We start from the raw sequence: 19,427 nt of genomic DNA, 5'->3' as shown, positions 1-19,427 counted from the left end.
TCAGTTCATTAGGTCGCAAGTTCTCAACAACAAGATTGCCGGTTCGATTCCCACATGGGCCAGAGAACTGCGCCCTCCACAACTAGATTGGAGGACAACAATTTGGACCTGATGGGCCCTGAAGAAACACACTGTTCCCCAATATTCCCCAATAAAATTTAAAAAATAAATAAATAAAAAGAATAAAAATAAAAATAATCATCATCACACTTTTTTGGTAACTGACCATTACGTAAGCAACCTTTGAACTTATTTTTGGAGGTGATAAAAAACAGAGATAACTTTGCAAACTGGTTCCCCAGCCACTTTGGGGCCTCGCTTGTCAATTACAGCCTGGTAGATAGCATTTTTGGACTGTTCAGGCAGGCTTACCTCTGATTGTAACCTCGTTGCCGGGTGCTTTGGTAATGAATTCTCATCCCTCTCACGCAGGTACTTTAGTATCTTTGAGGTACAGGCTTTGTGAGCTGCCCTTGAGGGGAAGGCGAATGGTCAAGATTTCTTTGCTCAGCTTCAACTAAGAAGCCTGGCTTTCCCAGAAACCCTGTTTGCCCTGAAACAAGGTGTTAACCTTAAAACACTTAAGCTATCTCTTTTAATTCAGTGAAATTTTACATTTTACATTTCTTAGACTCTAAAATTATTCATCTGTATTTATCCTATTGAGTTGTAAGAGTTCCTTATATTTTTTGGATATTAACGCCATATCAGATATATGGTTTGCAAATATTTTCTCCCATTTTGTAGGTGTTCTGTTCATTTTATTCGCTCCTTTGCTGTGTAGAACATTTTTAGTTTGTTTATTTTTGCTTTTTTGCTTTTGCTTTTGTTTCTTTTGGTGTCATATCCAAAAAATAATTGCCCAGACCAATGTTAAGGAGATTTTCCCTATGTGGTGTTTTTCTCTTTTCTTCTTCTTCTTCTGCCTCCCTTCCCCCCCCCCTCACCCCCCGACCCCTTGCCACCACCACTCAGTTCAAGATGTTGTTTGTCAGTCTAGTTGTGTAGGACACAGCTGCCTGGGCCATTCACAGCAGCTCATGGCAGCTCTCACTGGCTGCCGGCCACTCATGGTAGCCCAAGGCAGCACAGCAGACCAGCTCCAGGGAGAGCAGTTGTTCCCAATCTTAGCTGTAGAGGGCACAGCTCACTGGCCCAGGTGGGAATTGAACCGGCGACCTCTGCGTAAGGAGCATGGTGCTCCAACCACCTGAGCCACCGGGCCGGCCCTTACCCTATGTTTTAAAAAATATTTTTTTAATTTTTCAATTACAATTAGCATACAATATTATATTAGTTTTAGGTGCACAACATAGACATTTATATAACTTATGAAGTGATCACCTTGATAAGTCTAATACCCATCTGACACGATACATAGTCATTACAATATTATTGATTATATTCCCTATGCTGTAATTTACATACCCATTACTATTATGTAAATACTAATTTGTACTTCTTAATCCTTCCCTACCTTTCACCCATTCCTCTAACCCACCTCCCATTTGGCAACCATCAAAATATTCTCTGTATCTATGAATTTACTTCTTTTTTGTTTGGTTTTTATTTTATTTTTTTAGATTCCACATATGAGTGAAGTCATATGGTACTTTTATTTCTCTGTTTGATTTATTTCACTTGGCATAATACCGTCTAGGTCCATCGATGTTGGATAGCAAGATTTAATTCTTTTTTATGGCTGAGTAATATTCCATTGTATATATGTTCCACCTCTTTTTTAATCCATTCATCTATTGATGGACACTTAGGTTGCTTCCATGTCTTGGCTATTGTAAATAATGCTGCAATGAACATAAGGGTGCATATGTCTTTTTGAATTAGTGTTTTGGGTTTCTTTGAACAAATTCCCAGAAGTGGAATTACTAGGTCCTTTTTTGTCTCTTGTTATAGCCTTTGTTTTAAAGTCTGTTTTATCTAATATAAGTATTGCCACCCCACCTTTTTTTTCCATTATCATTTTTCATGAAATATTTTTTTCCATCCCTTTACTTTCAGTTTGTGTATGTTTTTCAATCTGAAGTGAATCTCTTGTAGGCAGCATATGTAAGAGTCTTGTTTTCTTATCCATTTAGACACTCTGTCTTTTTTTTTTTCTTAAAAGGGCGTTTTTATTCAGGTAAACAGTTTATAAATTGGGGAAACACAGCCTCCAGTGAAAACCAAAAGTGCGTTGCCTGACACCCTGTCTTTTGATTGGGACACTTAATCCATTTATATTTAAAGTAATTATTGATAGATATGTAGCTATTGACATTTTATTATTCCTATTTTTGGGTTTTTCTTCTTCTTAAAGAAGTTCCTTTAACATTACTTGTAATACTCGTTTGGTGGTGATGAACTCCTTTGGCTTTTTCTTGTCTGGGAAGCTCTTAATCTGTCCTTCGATTTTAAATGATAGCCTTGCTGGATAAATTAGTCTTGGTTATAGGTCCTTGCTTTTCATCACTCATCACTTTGAATAGATCCTGCTAATCCCTATGGCCTGCAAAGTTTTTGTTGAGAAATCAGTTGACAGTCTTCTAGGAACTTCCTTGGAGGTAACTAATTGTCTTTCTCTTACTGCTTTTAAGATTCTCTCTTTGTCTTTAAACTTTGTTATTTTAATTATAATTTGTCTAGGTGTGGGCCTGTTTGGGGTCATCCTATGTGAGACTCTGCACTTCCTGGGCTTGTATGACTATTTCCTTGGCCAGGTTAGAAATGTTTGGGTTTTTTTGGAGATAGGCAAAGCAAGTTCTATTATGCTCTTTACTTTGCCTTCTTATTTTGGGGGTAAAAGATGCATTACATATAACTTACCATTTAAGAACCACATATAGGTGAAATCATATACAATATTTATCCTTTTGTGACTGGCTAATTTCACTTAGAATAATGTCTTTAAGATTCATCCATATTGTATCATGTGTCCAAATTTCCTTCCTGTTCAAGACTGAATAATATTCCGTTGTATGCATATACCATGTTGTGTTTTTCCATTCTTCTGTCAGTTGACACTTGGGTTGCTTCCACCTTTGGCTTTTTAGAATGTCCTAATCCTTTCATCTCCAGGCCCATAGCTGCTGTCAGTTCATATAATGGCCTCATATAATACACAATTCTCAATGAAACACCACAAATACTTCTTATCACCTAAGAAGTCATACATATCACTGGAAGACATACATGATCACAGGAGTACAGTGCTGGGAAGAGGAGGAAGGGGGGCAGAAGCAAGGTGGGAAAATCATGATAAATATAAAATTATCTGATTAGTGTACTTACAGCATCTTAAGACTCAGTGTCATGGAACAAAATAAAACTAACCCCAGAATTTCATAGTGTTAAGATCCCGAAACCTGGAAGGTTAAGTCTCAAACTATATTATTTGAGGTTATAAAGGTGGCAAGTGTTTGTTCAATTGAAAATAACCTATTTTTATGAAAACTCACATCATTATTGTTGTGGTGACCGTTATTTGTTTTCTCTTCTTCTCCGGGTAGGGAAAGTACATGCATCTTGTTTGAAGTGGGAGCAAGATAGGCGACAGAGCCCCAGCTCCCTCCTGCCCCCAGCACACTGGCATTTTCCCCATAAGAGACTGGCATAGTTCAGTGCCCCAACTTGGGTTATCTATGGTATTATTTACATTCTTCTGAGTAACGGGAAGAGAAAGATCTTTTTAAAGGAAAAAATGAAACCTGAATCCCTGGAGTGACTTTGGGGGGCGTTGGAATGTTTTACTCCATGGGCAAAGGATGGTAAATTTTTACTCTGTAAGAATGAACTTCTGGCCACTGCTTGAGCAAAGAATTTTGTGACTTGAGTGGCTAACTTCACAGCAAGCCGTTAAATCATTTTAGTAGCAGAGGACTTCAGGTCAGCTTATGGAAAACGGACATCACTTCCACTAGACCCTTGAAAGAACCAAGAAAAGAATCAAGGTGCCCTGATCAGGACTTCACGTCCTGACCTTTGTATGCTGTGGTATGCACAGTGACACAGAGTTTATCAGGAGTCCTCCTGACATTTTCCCCGAGGCACCGGGTGGCTTGTGCTCATGTCATCATGTTACGAAACAGTCTGTGGATCTGATAGTTTAAATCACCCGCCATAGAACTTGAGAGAAGCCGTCATTTGAAAGACAAAATGAGCATGAGCCACACAATTACATCTACCTTCCCTTATACTTTCTTCCAAGACCTGATTGCCCTTGTTAGCTTGGGAAGTGGTATGTGCCTACAATAAGAACCTTTACTTATTTATTTATAGAGATAGTTGTTTTTCTAATTTAGCAGGCAGCAGAAGAGAAACCAGTGAAAACATGTCCCATTGTTACGTGCCTAAGCAAGTAATAGGTGGGTGGTGGAAGTACATTTTCAGTGTGGCATCTGGATACATCTTAAAAACTCTGTAGTTCTCGGAAGCCTTGTCTGGGTCCTCTTTGTTCTTGATTTTTTGGAAATCAATGTGATAACCCCATTTGGCATTTTTTTTAATGGCCACTAATGAGGGGCCTTTTTCTCAGTTTTTATAAGCACCTGGAAAACTTAAAAAGAAAACACAAAAACTGATGTAGTTGGTCTCAGGTGAGGCCCACACCTTTTCTTTAAAGTCTCCCTAGTGAGTCTAACGCACAGCCAAGGCTAAGAATCACTGTGGGTTTCAGATGGTTTCCCCTGAGTGCCAGAGTTCCGGCAAGCACCTTCGGGTTGGCCTTACGGGGAAGCGAATGAGTGCAGGCAAATAGAAGGGGTTCTTGGCCCTTCCTGTGCCCTCCTCTGCCTGAGAAGCTTCCCTGTTGTCTGTTGTACATATCAGCTTGCTGTGTAGATTTCATCTGATTTGCTCTATTTTCCAGTCATACATTGAGTCACTGTCTCCTTTAAGCCATCTTGAGTGAGTGCTTCTGTGTGTTGTGGCCGCTGCCACTTAAAGGTGAATTTCTTCTGTTCATCTCCTTTTTCACAACTATGTAAAGGCTGGTATCCCTCAGTCAAGAGGAGTAGCAACTGAGAAGAGAATTAACATTTGGGGACATGGCTTCCTGCTCTTTCATTCCATAGTTGAGCTCTTCTCAAACATCAGGTCAGGTGCTAAAACGCTAATCACCGTTCCCTGATGTGCCTTTCATACCTGCCCAGGCTACTCCTGAATGACGAATCCCCACTTCTCTGTTTGGCGAGCTCAGCTTTCAGAATCCACCTCCAGGTCACTTCCTCTGTGAAACTTTCTAAGAGCTCGGTTCTGGAGGCTGGAGGTCTGAGATCCAGGCCAGCATGGGTGGGATGCCGACTTCTCATTGCAGCCTCACGTGGTGGAAAGGGCAAAGGAGCTCTCCCTGGCCTCTTCTATATTAGAAATGTTTTCAGTCATTATTTCTTCAGATAGGTCTCAATCTTTTGCTTTCTCTATTCTTCTGTCTGGTACCCCTATGATGTGAATGTTGTTACACTTGATGTTTTCCCAGAGGTTTCTTAAACTATTCTCATTTGGGGGGATATTCTTTTCTTTTTGCCGTTTCAATTGGGTGTTTTCTGTTACCTTGTCTTAAAAATCACTGATTTGATCCTCTGCTTCATCTAGTCTACTGGTGATTCCTTCTAGTGCATTGTTCATTTCAGTTATTGTAGTCTTCACTTTTGACTGGTTCTTTTTTATGGTCTCTTTGGCCTTTTTTATGCTTGCAATCTCTTTGTTGAAGTTCTCACTAAGTTCATTGAGCATCCTTATAACCACTGTTTTGAACTCTGTATCTGACAGGTTGCTTGACTCCATTTTTTTTAGTTCTGTTTCTGGAGTTTTCTCCTCTTCTTTCACTTGGGATGCATTTCTTTGTTTCCTTATTTTGGCTGCCTCTCTGTATTTGTTTCTGTGTATTAGGTAGGTTTGCTATGTCTCTCAGTTTTGGCCAGGTGACGTTATATTGTAGGTGCCCTGTGGGGCCCAGTGGCACAGTCTCCCTGGTCACCTGCACCGGGTGCTCCAGGAGTGTCCCTTGTGTGTGCCCTCCTGTCATAGTTGAGCCTTGGTTGTTATTGGCATGTCAGTCGGTGGGATAGACCCCCAGGCTAATTGGCTGTGGGGTTTGGCCACATCCACTATTTACAGGCTGCTGTGCAGGGGGTGGGGTGGAGGCTTACCCCACTAAGTGGGATTCACCCCAGTGGGCTCTGGTGCCTGTTGAGACTACCCTTTGTTTGTGCCACTTGTGGGGCCTATTGGGCAGTGCTCTGCTATGATCTGAAGTCAACCTCCAAGTATGTTGGTTCTGGGGCCTCTTGGGAGGGGTCCTGGTACAGGCCCAGGTCAGCCAATGCCTGTGACTGCCTGGGGGATACCTGGTAGGAGCTACCTGATAATGATCTGTGGTCATTCGTTGCCTTGCTAAACCTGGAGATGCATGGGAGAGGCCAGGCTGTGATCCATGGACGGCTGCCACCAGTACCAGACCTGGGGTAACTGCAAAAAGCCAGGACACTCAGAGCCTGCTGCCACCTGATAAAGCCTCATGTGTTGTGCAAGTTGGGTGAGGCAGGGTCTCATGTAGTCACTAGAGTGGGAAGAGTTGTGGTCACCAGGTTAATGTAGACTCTGGTTTGGTGCCAATGCTGAGCCTGGAGTAACTCAGCAGCACACCGAGGGCAGTTGCTGCCTGCCTGGGACCCATGGACTCTGATAGTTTTCCCAGAAAGAGTGCAATGCTCAAGGGGCTGGCTGGTCACGGAGAAGGTGCCTCTGGTGGTGAGAGAGTTGGATGAGGTAGGGTCCCAGCTGGGTCAGCAAGGCAGAATAGCAGAGATCACCAGGCCAATCAGATTCAGTTTTGGCCTGTGGGGGCAGGCTCAATGTAGGAAATATGGCGCCAGCCTTCCGGCTGCATGGGAGAAAAAACCTTCACCAGGAAAATGCCCACTGTCCTAGAGTTCTCCTCCTGAAGCCACACACCTAATTCTGCCCTCTATATGTCTCCAACGAGTCATTGTCCCTCTGCTGGAGCCTGAGGTGAGTGCATGCGAGCGAGTGAGTCTGTGTGCAGGCCGTTTAAGAGATGTCTGAGTTTCCCACAGCCTTTCATCCCACCCAAAGGGTCTGAATCCTTACCGGTTTTCATAGCCAGATGCTGTGGGGACTTCTCTTCCCAGCACCAGTACTCCAGGTCCTTCTCTAGCGTGTGTTCCTCCTCTCTCTCTTTTCCCCGCTTGTCATTACAGAGGCTGGGGTCCCTTGTTCCTCCATGGGGAACCTCGATGGCTGAGATATCCCTCCTGATTCTCAACCACCACAGGGAGGTTTGGGGTCCATTCCTCGTCTCCGTCCCCCCTACCAATCTTGGTGTGGTCTTCTTTATACTTTTAGCTATAGGATTTCTGTTTGGCTAGACTTCAGATGATTCTTCAGGTTGATTATTATATAATATATTGTAATTTTAATGTGTTTACAGAATGATGCAGGCACTATGTTTATCTACTCTGCCATCTTGGATCTTTCTCCCTCTAATGTATTCTTCATTTCAGTCATTGTATTGTTCATTTCTGACTGGTTCTTTTTTATGTTTTCTATCTCCATTTTTATGTTTCCTATCTCTTTATTGAAGTTGTCCCTGAGATCATTCAGCATCCTTAAAACCAGTTTTGAACTCTGCGTCCGGTAGACTGCTTGTCTCCATTTTGTTTAGTTCTTTTTCTGGAGTTTTGTTTTGTTCTTTCATTTGGGACATGCTTCTTTGTCTCCTAATTTTGACTGCCTCCCTGTGTGTGTTTCTATGTATTAGGTAGATCTGATACATCTCCTGGGCTTGGTAGAGTAGCTTTATGTAGTACGTGTCCTGTGGGGTTCAGTGACACAGTCTCCCTGGTCACCTGATCTGGGTGTTCCACATGTGCTCCTTGTGTGGGTTGTGTGTACCCTCCTATTGTAGTTGAGCCTCGGTTGCTATTTGCGTGTCAGTTGGAGGGATTGACCCTTGGGCTGATTCGTTGTTAGGACTGGCTGTGACTTCAGTGGAGGAGCTGTTGTGTAGGGGCTGACACCACAGAGCAGGATTTGATTTATCAGGCCTCTGGTGCCTGCTGAGTCTGCCCTTTGGGTGTCTTGTTTGTGGAGGTGGTTGGGTGGTACTCTGGTGTGGTCTGAAGCTGGCCACCATGTTTGTTGGTTCTGGGATCTCTTGGGAAGGACTCTGTTGCAGGCCAAGTTCAGCTGCTGCCTATGCCCTGCCTGCGGCCACTTGGTAAGAGCTACAAAGTGATCTACAGATGGTTGCCACCTGTGCTGGGCTTGGAGGTGCCTGGGAGAATCTAAGCTATGAACCATGGATGGCTGCCACTAATGTCAGGTTTTGGGCCACTTAACAAGAGGTACAGGGCTTGCTGAGGCTCAGTGCTGCTTGTTTGGGGTTTGTGAACCTTTGAGAGTTTTCAGGGAAGTCCACAGCACAAACCAAGATTGGCTGTTCATATGGAAAAGCCCCTGGAAGTGGATTGGGTGGACCCTAAATTTTGGTGAGGCACTGTCTCAGGGAATCACCAGGGTGGAACAAAAGGTGTTAGCCAGGTTGATAGATTGGCATCTGCCTGTGCCTGCAGGCTGGGTGGGGGAGGGCTCAGCAAAGGAACAATGGCTTCTGCCAGCAGTCTTTCTGGGAGAAAGCTGCCCCTTCCAGCCCTTGTCCTAAAGCCAGGCAATTTAGTTTCTCCCTGTATGTCCCTGGCACTTTTCGAGCTGCTGCCCCAGTACTTGAGCTCAGAGTGTGTGAGTTCATCAGTGAGCAAATCCATGCATGGGCCCTTTAAGAAAAATGCCTGGGACTCTAGCAACCCTTTGTCTCACTCAGCCGCATTCCCCGCTGATTTTCACAGCCAGACCTCGAATCCTGGGCTGGGGAGCCCAGGTTTAAGGCTGGGATGCCCTCACTCCTAAGAGCAGGACCTCCACAGCTGAGATATCCTTCCTCATTTCCTAACTGCCAAACCCTAGGTGTGGGGCCTGCCTGGCCCATGTCTCTGCCCCATCTACCAGTCTTGATGTGGCTTCTTCTGTATAGCCTTAGTTATAGACTCTGTTCTGCTAGACTGCAGGTGATTCTCAATGATGGTTTTTCTGTAGTTTAGTTGTAATTTTGATATGGTCATGGGAGGAGGCGAGCACAGCATTTGCTTACTCTGCCTCCCCCATCTTGACCAGAAATCTTCCCTATGTTTCTATCTAGGAGTTTTAAGGGTTCAGGTCTTTAATCCTTTTCAAGTTCATTTTTGTGAGTAGTGTAGAGGTCCAATTTCATTCTTTTGCATGTGAATATCTAGTTTTCCCAACTCCGTTTAGTGAAGAGACTATCCTTTCCCCATTGAGTATTCTTGGCTCTCTCGTGAAATATTAGTTGACCATATATTAATGATTTATTTCTGGTCTCTCAATGTTGTTCCATTGGTCTGTGTGTCTGCTTTTATGCCAGTACCATACTGTTTTGATTACTATACTTTTATAGCAATGGTTCTGATCTTCTTGCTCCACAATATACCTGAGAGATAGAAAACATTCCCTTGAGTAACAATGGCTCTTTATGTTTAAGGGAACTATGTATTTCATTACACTACTAACAATTATGCCAGGACAATAGGCATAAATCAATATTGCAAACTGAGACATATGGGCACCCTAATTACAGCAGTGATTTTCAACTGAGGAAAAGGTTTAATCTCTAAAAGAGTATGTCAGAATAGCCACGGGTTAAGTATCTGTTAAGGCCTAAATGGAAAAACAGAAACCACAGAAGCTATTTTAAGAGGGAGAATTTCACATAAAGAATTGCTAATCAGTGATTGAGAGAACTGAAAAGACAAGAAGGGAACACTGAAGTTTTCTGGAAGTGAAACTGCAAGAAGCAACTGCCACTTCTAGGGCTGGGAAAGAAAAGATGTTGGGATTATTTGAATCTTCGTGCTCCAAGGAGAACACCCGCCACCCCCACCCCCACCCCCCGCCGCTCCCTAAGTGTCTGGAACTCAGGTCCCTGAGGATGGGGCACTGGCTGGATGGTGCTGGTGCTGTAGGAGCTTGGAGGAAGTTTGTGCAAATCTGGGAGTCAGACATCTGGGGTGAAAGTGTCAGTTGGCTGGTGGTGGTGTCTCTGAAGGGGCATAATGAGGCCAGTTTGGGGAATGTAGAAAAGAACTGCTCCCTGCAGCCAAATATTGTTACTGAAACTAAATGTTGATACCAGAGGGAAGAACAGTTGCTAGGGGGGCACTTATAGGAACAGAAAGCAAACAGGAAAGAGTAAATCCCTTACCCGCTCTAGTCTTCTAGTCTCCCTATACAGCCTCTATTAGATGATTTTAATGGGAAGGACTGGCAGAATAGAAATATGGTTTGCAGAGTCCCATGAGGCATAGCAGCATAAAGCAGAGCAAAGAAGGGTAGAAGCTTAGAGAAAATAACTTCATAACCAGCATGTTCCATCCATTTGTCTACTTGGCTTCCACTCAATCCTTCTACAAATATTGAACTTCCATAAAAGAACAAAACAACTTTATGCCTTTGATGATAAGATGCAACTTCCATGTGTACAAATGAAGACATTCTCATTCTCTCCCCATAATGAGAGAACACAAAGTCCTAATACTCATGTATCCACCCCTGGGTTTCAAGCACAATATCCTTTTCTGGAACATAGGTGTATAACTGGTTAAAAAAAATAAAAATAAAATAAAATAAAGCACCCTTTCACCCCTATCTTATGTCTTATTACAATGAGAACTCAACTCATTTTTTCATTTTCCAAGAGAGAAAATGATTCCATTTTGAACAGGTTGGTGTCTCTGAAAAATATCTTCACTGAGCTTCAGGTACTACTAGTTCAAAGTGATTATTCCACGCATATAATGCTATGTTTGCCAAATTTCTGTTTACTCCAATTAGAGACTCTGTTTAAGAAAGCGTTTCCTCCTTCACTGGCACTTGTCCAGTTGAAATCCCCATCAGCTAAGTATCTGATTCCATGTAGCTATTGGAAGCAACTACTGCAGGGTATACAGGAATCAAAGTAAATCATTCCTGGTCTTTGTTCTGTACGTTCCCACCTCAATCTGCTCCTCACACCTGCTCCAACACTCTTTCTGACATTCTTTGAACACTGCCTTTTTCTGCTCATTTTTGCCTCATCTATTCAGTTGCACATTTTTGATTTAACACTTGGCATTATCACCAAACTTAGTATTCTTATACAAATGACGCGGTTCTTCTTCTGTTTATGCTCACTCTGACCTCTCGAGTAAAAGCTCTTCTTGCTGAGCTCAGCCCAGGACTCATCCAGCGGACCCAGCAGGATTGGGCACTGACCATACCCCTATGTAGTTATACAATGACACTTCTGCTAACACATTCTCCCTGCTTGTATTTTCCAGGCTGACTCTACACAAATACGTAACTCTGCTCTCTACTGCAGCCATGGTTTTCAGTAATTCACCGGAGCAAGTTGACTGTCTTATAAATTCTGCCCCTGTGGCATTAACTTCTTCTGCAAACCTGACAAACTTCCTTACCCCAGACAATTGTCTAATCTTACTAGCCTTACTGGTTAGTTTTCTTTCCTATCTAATTCATGGGAAGTAAGCCACTCCATAATTATTGTTAGATGACAATAGTATATCTTACTATATTTCAGACTCAGTTGCTTTTTTCAGACACAGTTTTAATAATTTTGTGAACATCATCTCACTTCACAACAACCCATTTTATAGTTAAGGAAACCAAGGCACAGAGAAATTAAGTTATTTGACCATGATTGCATAGTTGGTAAGTGGTGGAGCCAGGATTCAATCCTAGACCAGCTGGCTTCAGGCTACCTGCTCTTTGGCTACCTCCTCCGAGGCTCCATGTAACACCCCACTCCTCTGTCAGAACTCTACTATGCTCACACTGTGGGTGGGTGTCATGTGTATTCAAGTCATGTACACACGTCACATTCCAACACTGCTTTCTAGCCCCAGTGAACTCAGAAATTTCTCAAGCCACTTCAGTGTGACACTAGTAAACTGTCTCTTGGGTCGGGTTGCTTCTAGGATGGCTCACCTCACATTCAGAGAGTGATAGGATTTGTAACTTTATTCTCAAATTCTGAGATCATCAGCCAATAGCTGCCTTATGCATCAACTAGGGAGTTCAACATGTATGAGTGAAGTGATAATACGTGATTGTAGTGATTTGGCAAAGAAGGGAGAAGAGGAAGAAGGGAGGACTCTATCATTGAATTAAACCTGGTTAATTGCCAGTGATTATATTCAAGTAACTTTAAAACTTTGTACTTGTTCTATTTGTTTTGGCAAAGCATAAACGTGTAATCTGTTTTCATAAGAATGACCTTCGTACTGTGACCCTTGAATCAAACAGACATAAGTTTTACAGAATCCAAACAGGTGTCATTTGAATAACTGTATGACTTGTAGCACTGCAGAAAGGAAGACTATGAAAGTAATTCAGCTTAGAATATAACTGGGAAGGATCTGTTGGATCCAATCAGTTGGTGAAGTAATGTGGATGGGGTTGCAGGCTTAACTCAGACATAAAAATTAGAGGTCACACACTCAAAAGCTTATCAGGGGATTGTGTGAGATAGGGACAGGGACATTAAAAGAGACTTCTAATGATACTTGTCCTCCATCATTGTGAGAAAACTCATCCTAGATGTTGTTGAAATAAACTTCTAGGCCCAAGATGGACCTGCTCCTTCCCGAGGTGCCATGTCAACAAACCAAATTTTTGAATTCCTGTAAATTATCTGCTTGACCAGAAATGCAGCGTATCCAGCCAGCCAATCCCCAAACACCATTTCAACTCTGGACTTTCACTTATTTTCTTGTTCCTTGATCTTTCTAAAAAGGTCGGACAGGCATCCCAGCCAACCATGCCTCGTTTGGGCGTAGGAACTTCTTTCTTTCTTTTTTTTATTTGATAGCAGCTTTTTTAAATTGGTTACAAAACCTAAGCCCATATACAAAATTAGGAACACATTTAGATGCCTCTTTTGAAAGAATGTTTTAGTCTTTTTTAACTGAGTTTTAAAAAAAATAAAAACAATGCAATTTTTCAACACTGTTTCGAAAATTTAAAAGTGCAGCAATATACTTAATTTCCTTTATCTACGAAATGGCGCAATTCCAATTCCAAACTGATAAGGTCACAACAAATTGAAACAAGCAAATGCACACATACGTCTGCACAACTTGATGCTAATGTTCACTTATGTTAGTTTGCGCTTCAAACACAAGAGGAAATGGGAATCTATACAATAGAGGCCCAATTTAATCTCAATGTGTGCAAAATTTAAAAGGTAACTGTCAGTAAGTATGGAGAGTCCAGAAGAAACTAAACTGGAAGGGGTGCAATTCACAAAATCAAGAAGATTTGGGCATTAAGGCTTTCACCGAAGTTTGTGACCTTAATTACCTTTGATTTTGTTATCCCTACTTTTAGCGAACACCACACAGTTTCGAAAATTTAGACTACCATGTCTGAACAAGATGCAGTTACCATATGAAGCTTTAACTCAAACTCTGGGTAAAGAAAAAAAGGCACAATGAACTTCAACTCAATTTTATGTGCACAAGAGTTGAAAAATCTGAGCCACCTTAAAGAGAAATTGATTCTAAAATTTATAAAACCTATAAATAATCAGAGGCCAAACCACTATATTAAAATAGATTATCTAGCAAGTAAAAATCTTGCAATTTAAACACACGCCTGTATCCACTTTAGGTACAAAACTCACTCTTTAAAGTGGCTCCGCCTTGGCAGATACATATGTTTGTAATGAATGCACACCTACTACGCGTTGTTTATCAGTGAAAACACCCCAGCTGATTCACAAAGCTCTGATGGCATCATCTGTCTCATTTTCATCGCAGTAAATATACCCCCCATCAGATAACTACATTAGTTTAGATTTTCTATCTTTTCACACCAATGCGTTGGAAAATTATACCCAGTAAACAATAGCAGTAAAACCATTTCCATGACAGCACAAATTATTCAGTTTAAAAAATTTCAAATTCATATTGTTTCATTAACAACAGGGCCAGACAACTTACCAAAAGCAGTGACTTTACATAATAATACCAGATTTTGCAGACGTACTTAAAGATCACTGCAAATCAGGTTTATGTTAAGTAACTGCAGATTATTCCTCATACAGCTTCTTGTCTGAATCTTTTAATACGTGAATATGCTTTTAAGTAAGATCTGAATTAACTTCCCCAGTACTCAACGAATGAAGTTTTATGACACTTCTAGATAGTTGCTGGTTTGTTGCCAACCACATTATCAAAAGCACTGGTTACTAAGTAAAAAATATTTTAAGACTGAATTACAGTAAACATGAAAGCTCCACAGTTTAAACCCAATATAAACCAGCCATACCCAATTATCAATTTAAAACGAAAAATATTAAGTCCTGAAAGCTAAAAGCAAGATTTTCTTTTTTAATATCACCAATGGGTACTTTAGACCTTTGTGTTTTTTGCTTTTTTTGATTATTTTCTTTATAGTCAGGGACTCTTGCTTTCAACTTAAACAGAAGTTCAAGTCCATAACAGGTGGCAGCTCAGGTAAAATACCCTGCACAGCATTTGATTATTTCAAAACAGCAGGAACACACAGGCTGAAGTGAGTGGTCAAATAGGGCTTGCTGTTCTCAAAAATTAGGTTTAATGGCGAAAGCATTACCATCCATAGCTAAAGTTCTTCCTCCAACCCTGGCTTCTGAGGCAGATAATAAACATATCAATTACTGGTAGATGAAGTACAGTTTTTTTTAAAACTTATCTGTTTAATCAATAACCAAGTTTCTTTTTTTAAGTTACTTTTTTTGGGTCAGTTCCACCAATGAAAATCATTTGGCTTGTACTTTAAAATCTATTTTTCCACATAAAGAGTATGAAAATGTGTTTGTGGAGGACAATGATGGAGGCTCTTTAAGGTCTTCCAACGTGTATATACATCATACCAAAGTGTCTTGATCCACAGCGCACCATTTTCCAAAGGAATATCAAGTGGGCAGCTGACACGCCACCATTACGGAATATTCTATACTGGAGATTGCAGTTGTCAGCGTGTGGCACCAGGGCACAGGGAATAACAGGGAGTTGAGATTGTTAAGGAGAATTCTAAAACAGTTGAGGAAATCACGCGTATGCATTTACAGTCCATGCGATAGTGACTTTTGGCAACTGCAAAGTGAGACTGAGACATGGCTTGCTTTAGAAGCATCAAAACGAAGAGGCATTTGTGTTTTGGAGCCTTTTGTTGTTGTTCTTGTCGTTTGGTAGCCGTCTGGCGGTGCTTCATAGTCAATGTGGGAAATATGCTGCACTCAACTGAGCTCAAAAATTAAATTCTTTTGTTTGAAGGTTGGCTGTCGGGACAAAATTGTAAGTACCTCCTTGGGTTGCTTCAGGAATGAGGCTAGGATTTTCATCAATATCATCACCAGAGAAATACTGATCTATGATTTCAAATGCTAATTTATATATGTCTTCATTTTCATGTTGCTGTAAGACTTCAATTTTCTCCAAACCTCCACATTCTTCTATTATTTCAGCTATTGTGCTTGCTTCATCACCAGCCATTATCAGAATGTTTTTCAGACCATCTAGAACCACCTGAACAACTTGAGAATCTTTTACTGACAGTAACTTACAGAATGGTGGTATTACGTTCTGCTGTACAAGGTACTCAACTTGATCTTTTCTGCCACTTATTGTTAAGTTGCTAATTGCCCAAGCAGCTTCCTTTTGTGTTCCCAAGTCTCCCTTAGCTAGCTGATGAATAATCATAGCGATTTATCCAGCATCTATTACAGCTAGAACTTGCTGCTGGTTGTCTGCTGTTATGTTGGAAAGGAGCCACACTGCTTCCTTATTTATCTTCTCCTTCGGGTGTGACAAGACATTTGGGACGTGGGACAGGACGTCACAGTTGAGAACAACCTGGGTCTGCTCATCGGTGCCAGTCACTATGTTGCCAACTGCTCTGAGTGCTGCCGTTTGACCTTTCACTTCCTGGTGGCTCAGAAGGGGTACAAGAAATGGCACAACCCCCAAATCAATAACCATCTGTATCTGCTCATTACCTCCATCTGTCAGGTATGACAGAGCCCAAACAGTATCTACAAGGATATTTATGTCCATATGGTATATGAAGACACATAATGCTGGCAAAATCTCCTGAACTGTCTCCATAGGCGGTGGGGGGTCCTTATTCCTGTAGAGATTGACAATGACCCATGTGACATTCCGAAGGAAGGTGATGGGAATGGAGGGATTGATGAAGGACAGAAGAGGTTTGACAACTCCCAGTGATATGACATAATCTCTACATTGAGGACCATCACCTATAATGTTTCCTAAAGCCCATACTGCTTGTTCACAAACATGCTGATGGGTGAATGGAGAAGTCTCAGAAAAAGAGGTACGGCATTAGACTGTACAACAGCTTGAGTCTGTGCAGAAGTTCCTGATGCAAGCAGCTTCAAACTGTAATGAAGGATTATCATCCCTTTCTAGACATTTGACTAGAATTGGTAAAATCCCAGATTTTATTAGGTCATCAATTGGTGGGTTTCTCTCACTGGATAACAGCTTTCTTGCAGCCTGGACAGCGCTCAACTGGACTCCTGGGTTATCACTTGTAGCATTCTGCAATATAGCTTCTAGTGTTACATTTTGTGATTTAAAATCAGCATCAACATCTGAATCTTCTAAACTTTCTTCTTGGGGAACATTCCCTTTTTTCAGTAAGTGTTCATCTCTTTTATTCTTTCGAAGTTCAACTGTCACTTCATTTCTGTGTCTTCGCATTATTTCCACATCGGGCCCTTGTTCTTAAAGCTCTTGATGCTGTGGTTCTCCAAGCCGGGGTTCTCGGCCATGGTTGCCCGCGGCTCCAGCGGCGGCTACTCAGGAACTTCTAATGCTCTACAAAACTCGCTTTTGCCCAAAATCCCCTGGGAAAAGTGGTCCACTGCTTGTGAGGCACTGTACTCCCCCAATCCATGGATTGTTTTTCCTTAACTAAAGGACATTATACTCATTATTGGAGTTTTGCCATTTGACAATGTCTACAGTTATAAATATTCTTATCCCAACCAAAGTCTCAAGTCTGTATGCAACCTCACCTACCCAAAAGGGCAATGTCAAAATTCTTGGGAGAAAATAATTTCCTCCTCTGTGGGTAAATGTCTGGGGAGATTTAGAATTAAGGATAGAGATGGCTAAGTAAACCAAGCCCTGAATTATTGCTATTTTGAATTAAATTTGGGAGTACTCTATAGCTATATAGTATTTTAAGTACTTAAAACAGGTAAGAGAATTTGGTATATTAAAGAACAATTTGGCATAATAGACTAACAGATTTGCCTTATAATTCTAATTTTAAAATGTATAATGAGTATGTTTTAGATTTATAATTTTAAGACAAAAGAAAATTGTGCTAAATTCATAAACCGTATTAGAAAGTTTAAGGTAAATTTGCCATATTTATATATTGTTATTTGATTTGTAAGGCTTATTTAAAGTTTGTTTATCAATCACACAATTAATGCACTTTTTAAAAAGTTAAATATGTTAAATTTCTAAGGCAGTTTAAATATTTCAAAGGAGCTTAATTAGCAGAAACAAATATTAATCAAACTTCCCCTTAAAAACTGTTAAAATGTGGTAAATTTTATGAATAAAATAAGATCTATAAAAATCAAAAAATTGTTAAAGAAAAAATATTTTTAATTACAACTTTAGTAAATCAAACATTAATTTTAAGAATCAAAGTAGCCTGAGAAGTCTTTTCTACTCATATGTCTTGCTCAGGGACACACACACACTCACGCACACGTGCAAACCTCCTTTAATGTCTAGCATTATGAAATGGGCCTTGAGTCCAAGAGACCCTGGGTACTGGTCTAACTCTCAAGTGAAAAAAGCATTCAAATTAATAGAAAAATAAACAAACGATGAGAATACTCACTTTACAAAAGAGAAAAGCATCAGTAAACGTACAAAAATAAACTTTGCAATGGTTAAAGAAACCCCAAGTAAAGCAAGAATGACTTTGCAATAACCAAATGTATTTTTTGCTTGGTGTTTTTTTTTTCTTTTTTTTCTTTTTATGACAGATTCTGCCTCAGCTTTATTTGTCCAACTAGCACAGGAGGACACCAGGCCCATGCAGACAGCAGCCCAGGGGTCCCACCAGTCCTTCTGTCCTCACATTGGCAGACAGAGGCCTGTGCTCTGGAGCCTTCAATGGGGGCCTGGGCAGGCGGAGCTGCAGCTGTGGGCGCGGCTGGGGCCTTGGTTTGAGCTTTGGCCTTGGCCTTTGGCCGGCAGAGCCTGAGACCCTTGGTGATGCGAACTCAAGCACGGTTGCCAAGCTTGGGGTGGGCAATGTAGGCAACTCGACTGAGCTTGCGGCTGCCGCCCTTTGGGATCTTGGGCTTGACCTCCTTGGGCTTTATGAGGGCCTTGATGACCTCAGCCCGTGCACTCATGGCCCTGGCATTGTTGGTTTGCATCTTCTTTAGGCCCTTCTCGTCATGCTTCTTGCCAAAGCACATGTTCCTCCGGACTTGGGGTCCACCTCCTTAAGAGATTCGTATCTTTGTGATCGCGGCTTCTTGATGCCATTTCTGTGCCATTTTCCGGACTGGTTGTACGTGGTGTGGTTTTTGGACTTGGCCATGTGTGCACACAAGCCTACAGCTGCTTGGTTTTGTTTTAATGCAAGTGTCCAATGTCAGCAAGAGCTCAGGGACCTGGGTACTTATATACTGACAGTGGAGGATAAGGGTAATTTGGTAGCTCATAAAAAAAACATTAAAAACCACATCAATTATACATATCTATTGGACCAGCATTTTTATTCTCAAATTTTTATCCTAAGGTAATAATGAAATAACAACTTAAGCATTTGACCACCTTGCAGTGCTGTGGATAATTGCTAAAAATTGGAAAGAATACAGCCAGCCAAGAATAAATAAAACGTGGTATATTAATACAATAAAAACTATGTGATCTAATATGACATAAAGGATATTTAGTACTTAAATGTATAAAGAGAAAAAAGTATCATATGAACACTGTGACCTATTTTTGAAGTGTATACATACATAAAGAAAAGTCTGCATCATGGTGAGAAAAATATTAATAGTGGTTATCTCTGAGTGGTAGAATTATGCTCATTATTATTTCCTCCTTTTTTGTTATTCATGTGTTCTAGTGTGTTACAATGAGCATATATTGCTTATATAATAAAGAAAAACAATAAAAGGGCACATTCATCTGTGTGTGTGTGTGTGTGTGTGTGTGTGTTGTGTGTTGCTTGTTTGTTCATCTGTTTTAAGGTATGAACCAATCTTAAGGTAAGGTAGGAAAAAC

The 19,427-nt window shown here is 41.1% G+C and overlaps 2 pseudogenes; both read right to left on the bottom strand.

The window, feature by feature from the left end:
• Nucleotides 1-15,107: 15,107 nt before the first annotated feature.
• LOC109453027 (importin subunit alpha-4) lies at nucleotides 15,108-16,927 on the bottom strand (annotated as a pseudogene).
• Nucleotides 16,928-18,157: 1,230 nt separating this feature from the next.
• On the bottom strand, nucleotides 18,158-19,062 carry LOC109452918 (large ribosomal subunit protein eL29; annotated as a pseudogene).
• Between the last annotated feature and the right edge of the window lie 365 nt (nucleotides 19,063-19,427).

The sequence above is a fragment of the Rhinolophus sinicus genome, linkage group LG02, assembly GCF_036562045.2.
Source record: "Rhinolophus sinicus isolate RSC01 linkage group LG02, ASM3656204v1, whole genome shotgun sequence".
Lineage (NCBI taxonomy): Eukaryota > Metazoa > Chordata > Mammalia > Chiroptera > Rhinolophidae > Rhinolophus > Rhinolophus sinicus.
Note: the sequence above shows the minus strand (reverse complement) of the source record. Positions and strands in the feature narration are given on the sequence as shown.